This window comes from Rattus norvegicus, chromosome X, assembly GCF_036323735.1.
Source record: "Rattus norvegicus strain BN/NHsdMcwi chromosome X, GRCr8, whole genome shotgun sequence".
NCBI lineage: Eukaryota > Metazoa > Chordata > Mammalia > Rodentia > Muridae > Rattus > Rattus norvegicus.
Window position 1 is genome coordinate 8,405,703 of NC_086039.1, and position 14,785 is coordinate 8,420,487.

General features: G+C 39.4%; 1 pseudogene; it reads left to right on the forward strand.

Annotated features, from left to right (window-relative positions):
- The first annotated feature begins 3,243 nt into the window (after nt 1–3,243).
- On the forward strand, nt 3,244–12,000 carry Blzf1-ps1 (basic leucine zipper nuclear factor 1, pseudogene 1; annotated as a pseudogene).
- Nucleotides 12,001–14,785: the final 2,785 nt, after the last annotated feature.

Below are 14,785 nucleotides of genomic sequence, written 5' to 3' on the forward strand. Positions count from 1 at the left end.
AGTAAAATGGATTAGCTGGAAAAGAGTATGGGGATACTGAGTGAAATTTAATGGCAACATACCAAAGCTGAGAAAGAAAAAATAATTCTATTTTCCCCTCAAGACTTTAAAATAGCCCTGGGAACCCAGAGAATTAGCATGTTATTGGATATTAAGTTACTATGGAATTTTTACTAAATCTTTTAAAAAATTTAAACATATTTAGCTCTATTTTAGTGTTTACCCCTAAGGATGGAGAAAAAACAAATGAAAACATTGATCACTTATGAAAATTCTTCCTGGAATGCCTAAGGAATGCTCTCTTGCCTTCTCCATTTACTATGCATGAAAACAGGAAATGAAAATGTGTTACAGTTTTTTCAGCTTACATCTAAGAAATCTATATGGTAACTCACAGGACTGGAGGAACACAGTCTTGTAAATTGATCCAACTCACATTGTTTATGAGCACTTAATAAAAATAAGCTACTACTGCAGTGGAAAAGAAAGACACTTATGAACTTATACAATTTTTCTCACATCCTGCCTTCCTTATGTCCTCTATGTATAGTAAGCTCTTGAACTTTCTCCAGAAATTTAACATGAAAGACAAGCCAACCTTTCTCTGTTCTATTGAAATGGCAGTTTAATTTCTCTCAAATTCAATTGCTTACTAACCTAGCCAGTACATTATTTATTGTTAGATAGAGCAGGCTGTGTGTGTACTTGGGCCATGGGACTGTTAGAATAAGTATATTTCTTCATTGTGACTTAGGAGGGATTAAAATATGGATTTGCTTTTGATTACTTCCTCAGGCCCTACTGAAACATGACTCTTGAACACGTGAGCTTCCTACTACAAAAGACCAAGTGGGTTGGCACCAAAAGACATGAAAAGAACTAAAGAATAAGAATTAGGTCAAAAAGGAAAGCATATACTGCTGCTGGTGTCCCCTTTGTGGCTCTAGAGTAAAAGACATCCTGGTGGACATTTTCACTTGCTCCTTTTAGGAGCTAGAACAATGAAACATCTTGGGATTTGGAAGAATTTCACATGAAACTGCATGGAAGCATCAGAGGAAGAACTTTTTGCTTAGTAAAAAAGCTGTGTCCATAAACAGGCAAGTACCCAGCCTCACTTAAGACAGCATTCCATAAGAAGATAACATTTTATGTCAAAATGTCTATGCCGTCTTTCTGTCCCCTGTCTTCCTATAAGTCACACTGTGTGAATAAAATATTTCAGTTTATTCTAGCATAGCATGGGCCTTTTCTTTGATCCCTGGGAGAATACAATTTGAAATGTCTTGCTAAGATCATTCCGTATCCTCAAAGGCCAATTCTGACATTCTACATTCCAAACAGAACATTTGAAATTGAACAACTATAGTAAATGTGGAAGTGCACTGACCAGGTTCATCTTTAAGAAAAGGTTTACTACCTCAGTTGTCAACCTCCCAGAGGCCTCCTCAGCTTCAGTGACACCTTACACAAGGGCATCCTCTAGAAAGAGAAGAAATTTATCCAGTGCCCATTATTTTGATAAAGTTTGGGTCCTCTGTCTTTTCACCCTCTAAAACATGCTCACATCACTGACCAATGCTATGCCCTTGATTCTTCTTGCAAGAATCAAGATGGGAAAGTAAATGGACACTTTCACTTGTGTTTCCTGTTTTAGGAACCAAAATCGTATGAATTTGTTTCTTTGTCAACTTATGCTTCAGTTCAAAATGCTCCTCATTGAATATTAAGAGTATAAACTCTAAGGTCAGGTTGCCCCATGTTCTCCTGTTAACCATGTAACTTAAAGCAAGTTCCTAGTCATCTGTGTGTGCTGGCTTCCACATTTTTAAGACAGAGATGAAGAAGGTATGAATATGTTTTCTGGCGTTATGTTGAAGATGATGAAAGATTCCAACATATCATGTGTAAAGACCTAAAATCACACTTGACACTCAGTAAGCACTCCTGAGCAACCTTTAGAAATGACTCCTATTTATGTCCTCATAGTTTTAATAAGATATTTTCTCAAGTATAGCTTTAATTGAGTTGAATGTCATTTTAGTGAGTTTTCCAGCAAATTTTTATCATAAAATTTTAAATAAATAAAATAAATATATTATTTTTAATTTTTATAAATATATTAATTTTAAATTACATTATTTCTTAAACTTCTTACTATCTTACTCTCTGACAAAAAGTGGCTTCCTTAAAAAATGTAGTATTGGGGTTGGGAATTTAGCTCAGTGGTAGAGCGCTTGCCTAGCAAACGCAAGGCCCTGGGTTCAGTCCCCAGCTCCGAAAAAAAAAAAAAGAAAAAGAAAAAAAATGTAGTATAATGTAGTATTGAAGTACTAGGAAAAATTAGAGCTCATTGCTCTTTCATAGACTCTTTTTATCTTGTGTACTCTGCCTTCAAATTGCATTCACATAAGTAACAAACTGCCTGAGATCATTTTCATGCAGAATCACAACTCAAAAAATGAAATATGAAATTTTTATTATTTATTCTGGGGATGTTATTACTAGGTAAGTTTATGACCCTCACTTCTTCCCATTATCCAACTGTTCTCCAGAGTCAGCTTTACCCCTTAATGAGTCTCTTAAAGATGAGAGTTTGTTCTGAAAATGATAGAACCTCATCAAAGAAAAAATCATTATCTTCTGTCCTTTTTTTGAAGTGCTGAGAATGGAATACAAGGTCTTGCACATCCTAGAAAGCTATTCTATCCCTGAGGTACACCCCTAGCCTCAATTGTATGAAAAAAACACTTACCAGTTATTCAGCTGACAGGAGGTTTGTGTCTAGAATATAGAAATAGCTCAAATTATGAAGCATTAAGAAAAAATCCGATTAAAATGGGTGTTGAACTAAACAGGACATTCTCAAAAGATGAATTACAAATGACTGAGAAACCTTTTTAAAATATTCAACATCCTTAGCCATCAGGGAAATGCAAATTAAAACTACTTTGAAATTTCATCTTACTCCAGTCAGAATGGCCAAGTTCATAAAAAGCAAATGACAGCAGATGCTGGTGTAGATGTGAGGAAAGAGAACACTTATTCAATAATGACGGGTGTGAAGTGGTTAGAGTTGGGAGTAGCTAGGTTTCAGGAAGGCTTAGGCAGGTTGGCTTCTGAATGCCAGAAGAGTTAGAGGGCTGCCGAGTGAGTGAAGAACCTGAGTGATAAACATTGAAATAAGGATATCAGAGGTCTTTGGTGAAAGTCTTGGATTGTATTTTCATTAATTATGGAAAAATGACTACCCTTAAAACTTTTGAAAACAAAGGCATCCTTACTCTGATCCCAATCTGAGGAGCAGGAGATGGAATGGAAACAGAGGAGGCCTCTAAGTCTGCTGAAGTCACCCATGGAGTCCAACCCATAAATCAATGTGTCCTTCCAAGACCACGTAAAAAGTCCCCCTCAGACATCCCAGGTGTTCTTCAGCTTGGGAAGATTCTTAATGAAACACAGTGGAAGTTGAAGCTGTCAGAATATTTGTTCCCAAAACTATCACTCACTACATCTCCACCAAGAGTGCAAAGTTTAAGTTCTTAGGACATCACAGAGAAGAACTCCACAATCAGTCAGAGGTGGTCTCAGACCCGAGGAAGGAACTCTCAGAGGTAAAGAAAGTTTTGGAAAAGCTCAAGAATTCTGAAAGGAGGCTACCTCAGGACAAAGAAGGCCTTTCAAATCACAGCGCCGTACCGACAGAAAGTTGCTCGACTCTTTCTCTTCTGGTCCTAGGCACTGCGGGAGCCACGGCTTACTGTGGAGACATGGCCAAGTCCAAGAAGCACGCCACACACAACCAGTCCCACAAATGGCATAGAAATAGCATCAAGAAATCCCGGTCACAAAGGTATCAATTTCTCTCCTTTTTTTTTTTTAATTAACTTGAGTATTTCTTATTTACATTTCGAATGTTATTCCCTTTCCCGGTTTCCGGGCAAACATCCCCCTAATCCCTAGCCCTCCCCTTCTTTATGGGTGTTCCCCTCCCCATCCTCCCCCCATTACCGCCCTCCCCCCAAAAATCACGTTTACTGGGGGTTCAGTATTAGCAGGACCCAGGGCTTCCCCCTCCACTGGTGATCTTACTAGGATATTCATTGCTACCTATGAGGTCAGAGTCCAGGGTCAGTCCATGTATAGTCTTTAGGTAGTGACTTAGTCCCTGGAAGCTCTGGTTGGTTGGCATTGTTGTTCATAAGGGGTCTCGAGCCTCTTCAAGCTCTTCCAGTTCTTTCTCTGATTCCTTTAACAGGGGTCCTATTCTCAGTTTAGAGGTTTGCTGCTGGCATTCGCCTCTGTATTTGCTATGTTCTGGCTGTGTCTCTCAGGAGAGATCCACATCCGGCCCCTGTCGGCCTGCACTTCTTTGCTTCATCCATCTTGTCTAATTGGGTGGCTGTATATGTATGGGCCACATGTGGGGCAGGCTCTGAATGGGTTTTCCTTCTGTGTCTGTTTTAATCTTTGCTTCTCTATTCCCTGTCAAGGAAGTATTCTTGTTCCCCTTTTAAAGAAGGAGTGAAGCATTCACATTTTGATCATCCGTTTTGAGTTTCAAGTGTTCTATGCATCTAGGGTAATTCAAGCATTTGGGCTAAAAGCCACTTATCAATGAGTGCATACCATGTGTGTTTTTCTGTGATTGTGTTACCTCACTCAGGATGATATTTTCCAGTTCCAACCATTTGCCTATAAATTTCATAAAGTCATTGTTTTTGATAGCTGAGTAATATGCCATTGTGTAGATGTACCACATTTTCTGTATCCATTCCTCTGTTGAAGGGCATCTGGGTTCTTTCCAGCTTCTGGCTATTATAAATAAGGCTTCTATGAACATAATGGAGCACGTGTCTTTTTTATATGTTGGGGCATCTTGTGGGTATATGCCCAAGAGAGGTATGGCTGGATCCTCAGGTAGTTCAATGTCCAATTTTCTGAGGAACCTCCAGACTGATTTCCAGAATGGTTGTACCAGTCTGCAATCCCAACAACAATGGAGGAGTGTTCCTCTTTCTCTGCATCCTCGCCAGCATTTGCTGTCATCTGAGTTTTTGATCATAGCCATTCTCACTGGTGTGAGGTGAAATCTCAGGGTTGTTTTGATTTGCATTTCCATTATGACTAAAGATGTTGAACATTTCTTTAGGTGTTTCTCAGCCATTCAGCATTCCTCAGCTGTGAATTCTTTGTTTAGCTCTGAACCCCATTTTTAATAGGGTTATTTGTTTCCCTGCGGTCTAACTTCTTGAGTTCTTTGTATATTTTGGATATAAGGCCTCTATCTGTTGTAGGATTGGTAAAGATCTTTTCCCAATCTGTTGGTTGCCGTTTTGTCCTAACCACAGTGTCCTTTGCCTTACAGAAGCTTTGCAGTTTTATGAGATCCCATTTGTCGATTCTTGATCTTAGAGCATAAGCCATTGGTGTTTTGTTCAGGAAATTTTTTCCAGTGCCCATGTGTTCGAGATGCTGCCTTAGTTTTTCTTCTATTAGATTGAGTGTATCTGGTTTGATGTGGAGGTCCTTGATCCACTTGGACTTAAGCTTTGTACAGGGTGATAAGCATGGATCGATATGGATTCTTCTACATGTTGAACTCCAGTTGAACCAGCACTATTTGCTGAAAATGCTATCTTTTATCCATTGGATGGTTTTCGCTCCTTTGTCAAAAATCAAGTGACCATAGGTGTGTGGGTTCATTTCTGGGTCTTCAATTCTGTTCCATTTGTCTATCTGTCTGTCTCTGTACCAATACCATGCAGTTTTTATCACTATTGCTCTGTAATACTGCTTGTGTTCAGGGATAGTGATTCCCCCTGAAGTCCTTTTATTCTTGAGGATAGTTTTAGATATCCTGGGATTTTTGTTATTCCAGATGAATTTGCAAATTGTTCTGTCTAACTCTTTGAAGAATTGGATTGGTATTTTGATGGGGATTGCATTGAATCTGTAGATCGCTTTTGGTAAAATGGCCATTTTTACTATATTAATCCTGCCAATCCATGAGCATGGGAGATCTTTCCATCTTCTGAGGACTTCCTCAATTTCTTTCTTCAGAGTCTTGAAGTTCTTATTGTACAAATCTTTTACTTGCTTGGTTAAAGTCACACCGAGGTACTTTATATTGTTTGGGTCTATTATGAAAGGTGTCATTTCCCTAATTTCTTTCTCGGCTTGTTTCTCTTTTGTGTAAAGGAAGGCTACTGATTTATTTAAGTTAATTTTATACCCAGCCACTTTGCTAAAGTTGTTTATCAGCTTTAGTAGTTCTCTGGTGGAACTTTTGAGATCACTTAAATATACTATCATATCATCTGCAAACAGTGATATTTTGAGTTCTTCTTTTCCAATCTGTATCCCCTTGATTTCCTTTTGTTGTCTGATTGCTCTGGCTAGAAATTCAAGAATTATATTGAATAAGTAGGGAGAGAGTGGGCAGCCTTGTCTAGTCCCTGATTTTAGTGGGATGGCTTCAAGTTTCTCTCGATTTAATTTAATGTTAGCGACTGGTTTGCTGTATATGGCTTTTACTATGTTTAGGTATGGGCCTTGAATTCCTATTCTTTCCAGGACTTTTATCATGAAGGGGTGTTGAACTTTGTCAAATGCTTTCTCAGCATCTAATGAAATGATCATGTGGTATTGTTCTTTCAGTTTGTTTATGTAATGGATCACGTTGATGGTTTTCCGTATATTAAACCATCCCTGCATGCCTGGGATGAAGCCTACTTGATCATGGTGGATGATTGTTTTAATGTGCTCTTGGATTCGGTTTGCCAGAATTTTATTGAGTATTTTTGCGTCGATATTCATAAGGGAAACTGGTCTGAAGTTCTCTTTCTTTGTTGGGTCTTTGTGTGGTTTAGGTATAAAAGTAATTGTGGCTCCATAGAAGGAATTCGGTAGTGATCCATCTGTTTCAATTTTGTGGAATAGTTTGGATAATATTGGTATGAGGTCTTCTATGAAGGTCTGATAGAATTCTGCACTAAACCCGTCTGGACCTGGGCTCTTTTTGGTTGGGAGACCTTTAATGTCTGCTTCTATTTCCTTAGGAGTTATGTGGTTGTTTATCTGGTTTATCTGTTCCTGATTTAACTTCGGTACCTGGTATCTGTCTAGGAAATTGTCCATTTCCTGTAGATTTACAAGTTTTGTTGAATATAGGCTTTTATAGTAAAATCTGATGATTTTTTGAATTTCCTCTGATTCTGTAGTTATGTCTCCCTTTTCATTTCTGATTTTGTTCATTTGGACATGCTCTCTGTGTCCTGTCATTAGTGTGGCTAATGGTTTATCTATCCTGTTGATTTTCTCAAAGAACCAACTTGGTTCTGTTGATTCTTTCTATGGTCCTTTTTGTTTCTACTTGGTTGATTTCAGCTCTGAGTTTGGTTATTTCCTGTCTTCTACTCGTCCTAGGTGTATTTGCTTCTTTTTGTTCTAGAGCTTTTAGGTGTGCTGTCAAGCTGGTGACATATGCTCTTTCCTGTTTCTTTCTGCAGGCACTCAGAGCTATGAGTTTTCCTCTTAGCACAGCTTTCATTGTGTCCCATAAGTTTGCGTATGTTGTACCTTTATTTTCATTAAATTCTAAGAAGTCTTTAATTTCTTTCTTTATTTCTTCCTTGACCAGGTTATCATTGAGTAGAGCATTGTTCAACTTCCATGTATATGTTGGTATTCTTCCCTTATTGTTATTGAAGACCAGCTTTAGGCCGTGGTGGTCTGATGGCACGCATGGGATTATTTCTATCTTTCTGTACCTGTTGAGGCCCGTTTTTTTTTTTTAATTGTACAAATTATATGGTTAATTTTGGAGAAAGTACCATGAGGAGCTGAGAAGAATGTATATCATTTTGCTTTAGGATAGAATGTTTTATAAATATGTGTTAAGTCCATTTGGCTCATGACTTCTCTTAGTCTGTCTACGTCTCTGTTTAATTTCTGTTTCCATGATCTGTCCATTGATGAGAGTGTGTTGTTGAAATCTCCTAATATTATTGTGTGATGTGCAATGTGTGTTTTGAGCTTTAGTAAGGTTTCTTTTACGTATGTAGGTGCCCTTGTATTTGGGGCACAGATATTTAGGATTGAGAGTTCATCTTAGTGGATTTTTCCTTTGATGAATATGAAGTGTCCTTCCTTACCTTTTTTGATGAATTTTAGTTGAAAACTGATTTTATTCGATATTAGAATGGCTACTCCAGCTTGCTTCTTCTGACCATTTGCTTGGAAAGTTGTTTTCCAGCCTTTCACTCTGAGGTAGTGTCTGTCTTTGTCTCTGAGGTGTGTTTCCTGTAGGCAGCAGAATGCAGGGTCCTCATTGCGTATCCAGTTTGTTACTCTATGTCTTTTTATTGGGGAGTTGAGGCCATTGATGTTGAGAGATATTAAGGAATAGTGATTATTGCTTCCTGTTATATTCATATTTGGATGTGAGGTTATGTTTGTGTGCTTTTCTTCTCTTTGGTTTGTTGCCAAGACGATTAGTTTCTTGCTTTTTCTAGGGTGTAGCTTGCCTCCTTATGTTGGGCTTTACCATTTATTATCCTTTGTAGTGCTGGATTTGTAGAAAGATATTGGGTAAATTTGGTTTTGTCATGGAATATCTTGGTTTCTCCTTCTATGGTAATTGAGAGTTTTGCAGGATACAGTAACCTGGGCTGGCATTTGTGTTCTCTTAGTGTCTGTATGACATCAGTCCAGGATCTTCTGGCCTTCATAGTCTTTGCCGACAAGTCTGGTGTGATTCTGATAGGTCTTCCTTTATATGTTACTTGACCTTTTTCCCTTACTGCTTTTAATATTCTTTCTTTATTTTGTGCGTTTGGTGTTTTGACTATTATGTGACGGGAGGTGTTTCTTTTCTGGTCCCATCTATTTGGAGTTCTGTAGGCTTCTTGTATGCCTATGGGTATCTCTTTTTTTAGGTTAGGGAACTTTTCTTCTATGATTTTGTTGAAGATATTTACTGGTCCTTTGAGCTGGGAGTCTTCACTCTCTTCTATACCTATTATCCTTAGGTTTGATCTTCTCATTGAGTCCTGCATTACCTGTATTTTTTGTACCAGTAGCTTTTTCTGTTTTACATTATCTTTGACAGTTGAGTCGATGATTTCTATGGAATCTTCTGCTCCTGAGATTCTCTCTTCTATCTCTTGTATTCTGTTGGTGATCCTTGTATCTACGGCTCCTTGTCTCTTCCTTTGGTTTTCTATATCCAGGGTTGTTTCCATGTGTTCTTTCTTGATTGCTTCTATTTCCATTTTTAATTCCTTCAATTGTTTGATTGTGTTTTCCTGCAATTCTTTCAGGGTTTTTTGTGATTCCTCTCTATAGGCTTCTACTTGTTTATTTATGTTTTCCTGGAATTCTTTCAGGGATTTTTGTGATTCCTCTGTGTAGGATTCTACTTGTTTATTTATGTTTTCCTGTGTTTCTCTAAGGAGTTCTTCATGTCTTTCTTGAAGTCCTCCAGCATCATGATCAAATATGATTTTGAAACTAGATCTTGCTTTTCTGGTGTGTTTGGATATTCCGTGTTTGTTTTGGTGGGAGAATTAGGCTCCGATGATGCCATGTAGTCTTGGTTTCTGTTGCTTCGGTTCCTGCGCTTGCCTCTCGCCATCAGATTATCTCTGGTGTTACTTTGTTCTGCTATTTCTGACAGTGGCTAGAGTGTCTTATAGGCCTGTGTGTCAGGAGTGCTGTAAACCTGTTTTCCTTTTTCTTTCATCCAGTTATGGGGACCGAGTGTTCTGCTTTCGGGTGTGTAGTTTTTCCTATTTACAGGTCTTCAGTTGTTCCTGTGGGCCTGTGTCTTGAGTTCACCAGACAGGTCGCTTGGAGCAGGAAGGTTTGTCTTACTTGTGGTCCCAAGGCTTAAGTTTGCTCATGGGGTGTTGCTTATGAGCTCTTCTCGGGGGCAGCAACCAGGAAGATCTGTGCCACCCTTTCCGGGAGCCTCCGTGCACCAGGGTTCCAGATGGCGTTTGGTGTTTTTCTCTGGAGTCAGAGATGTGGGCAGAGTGTAGTCTCTTCTGGTTTCCCAGGCGTGTCAAGGTATCAATCTCTTAAGGGGGTCGACCCCAAGTTTCTGAGGAACATGTGCTTTGCCAACAAGCACAACAAGAAAGGCCTGAAGAAGATGCAGGCCAACAATGCCAAGGCAGTGAGTGCATGAGCAGAGGCCATCAAGGCCCTCATGAAGCCTCAGGCCATCAAGTCCAAGATGCCAAAGGGCTCCAGCCGCAAACTCAGCCATCTGGCTTTCATCGCTTACCCCAAGCTTGGGAAGAAGATTCGAAGCTACAAGGGTCAAGGGTCGTAGGCTCTGCCTACCAAAGCCAAAGTTTCAAACTAAGGCAGAGGCCAAATCTCCAGCTAAGGCCCAGGCTTCAACTCAAGCCCAGGCTCCCAAGGGTGCCCAGGCCCCTGTGAAGGCCCCATAGAAAAGTATCCTGTCAGTGTAAAGACAGATGGACTGCTGTGACACAACCACCTACACACTATTTGCAGATGACAGTGTCCTATGCTGTTTTTACAAATAAACTTGAGACAAGAAAACAAAAAAAAAAGCTGTTCGTGGCTTCTGTTGGGGATGACCCACAGTATCACTTTGAACTTCTAGCCCGGGAGAAGAATCAGCTCATCTTAGAAAATGAAACACTAGGTCGGAACACAGCCCAGCTTTCTGAACAGCTGGAATGGATGTCAATACAGTGCGATGTTTGGAGAAGTAAATTCCTTGCAAGCAGGGTAATGGCAGATGAATTAACAAACTTCAGAGTAGTTTTACAGCAACAGAACCAAGATGCCCAGAGGATCTCCGGAGTGGATGAGAACAGTTTCTCCAGGAAATGATCTCTACCCAGAAAATTTTGGAAGAACTTTTGGTCTCCTTACAGTGGGAGAGAGAGCAGACATATTCCTCTAACACAGAGTCCCACAGCACAGCAGATCCAGCACTCACAAACCACAGGCTGGCAGAAGCAATACATGTTCATCTGTTGGGAAATGTTGGCATTAGCCATCAAAAGAAGATTCCAGCCACAGTAGAATTCTGCAGTACCTCAGCTGAGAAAGTGGCTGAAAAGATTCTGTGGATTTTGGTTTCAGTTGCCTATACAAAAAGCTCTCCAGACAATGCATTTGCTGAATCCACATTACTTGCTACAAAGAAAAATATTGGACGTTTCCATCCCTATACCAGATATGAAAATATAACTTTCAATTGCTGCAGTCACTGTCAGGGGGAGCTCGTTGCTCTCTAGTGTGCAGTCTGTTGGAACCATGCTTAGTACCCCACAGTTGTTATTTGGGAGCCTAGATTATTAATATGCTAGAAATAAAATCAATTCATCTTTATATAATACATACCCATGAAGTTATTCATGTACTGGATTCCAGATTATTTTTCTTAACAAATATCTCAGGGTAAGAAAGTGAAGCTATATAGATGTATTTAAGGTACAAAATACTTTCCAGTACATAGTATTTATGCTAAAAAAAACTAAAAAGATTTTATAACTTTCTTTTAGGCCCTATATTACTATTCTGTGTTATACATTTTACATAAACTATAAACAGGTTCCATTTTGGTGCAAAAAACAAAAAGCAGGCAAACTACAACCATGCGTTGTAACGGGGTGTGGCCATGTCCATCCTTTACCACTCTTTAGGCTGCATTATTGTACGCCAGCAGAGTCCATCCCTTTACAGAGCAAGTCTTGTAGTGTAATAGATGGGGCACAGGGAAAAGGGATTTGCAGTCCCTTTATGGTCACATGGTGGTTGTACAAGAGGTCTTCAGAAATACTGGGGTAAAGTGTTAATCTTTCTAAACAATTATATTATGAAAATAAAATAGTATTTTAGAGATACCACAAACACTTCAAAAAATAATGATGGGTGTGCAAACTATTACAACCACTATAAAAATAAGTGTGGAGATTTCACAAAAAAATAAATAGATATAATATCTATACAACTTTTAAGCATGTACTCAAAGAACTCCCTATCTTACTATAGAAATACCTACTCATCCATATTTCCTGCTAATTGTAGGGGTGGTTCTGATGATAATACCCTGTTTTTCCAATTGGTTCCTGGTCTATCTGTAAGATGTCAGGGGCCAATTGCTGGGCAAAAGGAAAGAGGTGGGACTTCCAGGTCAACAGAGGAGAGTAGGAAATGCAGGGAAAGGAGAGGGAATTTTCAAAATGCTTTGTAGGGACAAAAGGTGACCAGCAAAGTGAGATCTCAGGCAGAACGTACATAGGCTGTTCCTCCAGGCTGAGGAATAGGGATGTTGAGTTGGGTAACTGAGCAACTGAAGCTGAGGGCAGATTTAGGTTGCTGAACTAAGAGTATTGAGAAGGACATCCTGACTGTGGGAGATGAGTAGTGCCTGGCAATTGAGCCAAGAAGGCAGGTTGAAATTAAGCAATGATCCACAGATCCAATACACTCTGAGAGGGGTTTGGTAGCATACTTCACCTGGAACTTAAAGCAGGGTAGCAAAGGTACACACTACAACTATTCAATTAGCAATAGCAAGTAAATAAAAACACCTAAATGTTCATCAACCAATGATGACAATGAAAATGTGCTACATCTACACAATGGGATCCTATTCAGCTTTAAAAGAAACTATGACATTTGCTGAAGAATAGGTGAAGGTATAAACAACTGTTCTTAATGAGGTGATCCAGAAACTGAAAAAGAAATATTACACATTTCGTGGATGTTATCTTTGGAACTTTCAGATGTTCCATTTGGAATACCATAGCTTTGGGGGAACAGTCAAGGGAGAGGAGATGGAACACAATTGTATAAAGGATTAAAGGGAATAATGGAAGGAAAAAAGTGAAATGAGATATGCATAAGAAATGGAAGAACAGGGTAGAGAAGGGAATATGGGGAATGGATAATTAGCACTAAAAACTTTTTGAAAAGGTCACATAGAAGTATACTAATATAGAAGCTTCCTAAAATATATACATATGTGTAGATTAAAGAGTTTTAATGGCCTCACCTACAATGGAGGAGACAATACTCGACCATATAATTGGTTCTAGAAAATACAAACTCAAATAGCAGGAATGAATTATCTCCTTTTGAGCTGTTGGTCAATGAAATTACATAGGCCACTCCTATCCTCTAGGAATTATAAATGGTGTTCATACTCTTTGCTACATTCCTGAACTTTATGATAAAACCCTATTCTTGAAGACAGTACATATTTGAATTACAGAACACAGAGAAATCAACCTGGTACTCACCGAAAACATCTATCCCTACTGAATAGTTTCATTGTTATGGAAGGTTATCAGGCACATCCTAAAAGAAGAGAGAAGCAATAAGTCATACTCAACTGTGAATCCTGGAAACTACAACAATGATTATCCTGTCAAGATATACCCACTGGTACAATAATGGCAAGAATATTATGAGAATAATCAACCACTTTCTTTAATTTTTCTCCATTTTTATTAAATTGGGTATTTTTCATCTTTATTAACTTGGGTATTTCTTATATACATTTCAATTGTTATTCCCTTTCCCGGTTTCTGGGCCAACATCCCCCTAACTCCTCCCGCTCCCCTTCTATATGGGTGTTCCCCTCCTCATCCTTCCCCCATTACCACCCTCCCCCCAACTATCACGTTCACAGGGGGTTCAGTCTTGACAGGACCATGGGCTTCCCCTTCCACTGGTGCTCTTACTAGGCAATTCATTGCTACCTATGAGGTTAGAGTCCAGGGTCAGTCCATGTATAGTCTTTGGGTAGTGGCTTAGTCCCTGGAAGCTCTGGTTGGTTGGCATTGTTGTTCATATGGGGTCTCAAGCTCCTTCAAGCTCTTTCAGTCCGTTCTCTGATTTCTTCAACGGGGGTCCTGTTCTCAGTTCAGTGGTTTGCTGCTGGCATTCACTTATGTATTTGCCATATTCTGGCTGTGTCTCTCAGGAGAGATCTACATCTGGTTCCTGTCAGCCTGCACTTCTTTGCTTCATCCATCTTATCAAGTTTGGTGACTGTATATGTATGGGCCACATGTGGGACAGGCTCTGAATGGACGTTCCTTCAGCCTCTGTTCTAAACTTTGCTTCCCTATTCCCTCCCAAGGATATTCTTGTTCCCCTTTTAAAGAAGGAGTGAAGCATTCGCATTTTGGTCATCCTTCTTGAATTTCACATGTTCTGTGCATCTAGGGTAATTCGAGCATTTGGGCTACTATTCACTTATCAATGAGTCACATACCATGTGTGTTTTTCTGTGACTGGGTTACCTCACACAGGATGATATTTTCCAGTTCCATCCATTTGCCTATGAATTTCATAAAGTCATTGTTTTAGATAGCTGAGTAGTATTCCATTGTGTATATGTATCACATTTTCTGGATCCATTCCTCTGTTGAAGGGCATCTGGGTTCTTTCCAGCTTCTGGCTATTATAAATAAGGCGGTGATGAACATAGTGGAACTTGTGTCTTTGTTATATGTTCGGGCATCTTTTGGGTATATGCCCAAGAGAGGTATAGCTGGGTCCTCAGGTAGTTCAATGTCCAAATTTCTGAGGAACCTCCAGACTGATTTCCAGAATGGTTGTACCAGTCTGCAATCCCACCAACAATGGAGGAGTGTTCCTCTTTCTCTACATCCTCGCCAGCATTTGCTGTTACCGGAGTTTTTGATTTTAGCCATTCTGACTCGTGTGAGGTGGAATCTCAGGATCATTTTGATTTGCATTTCCCTTATGACTAAAGATGAAACAA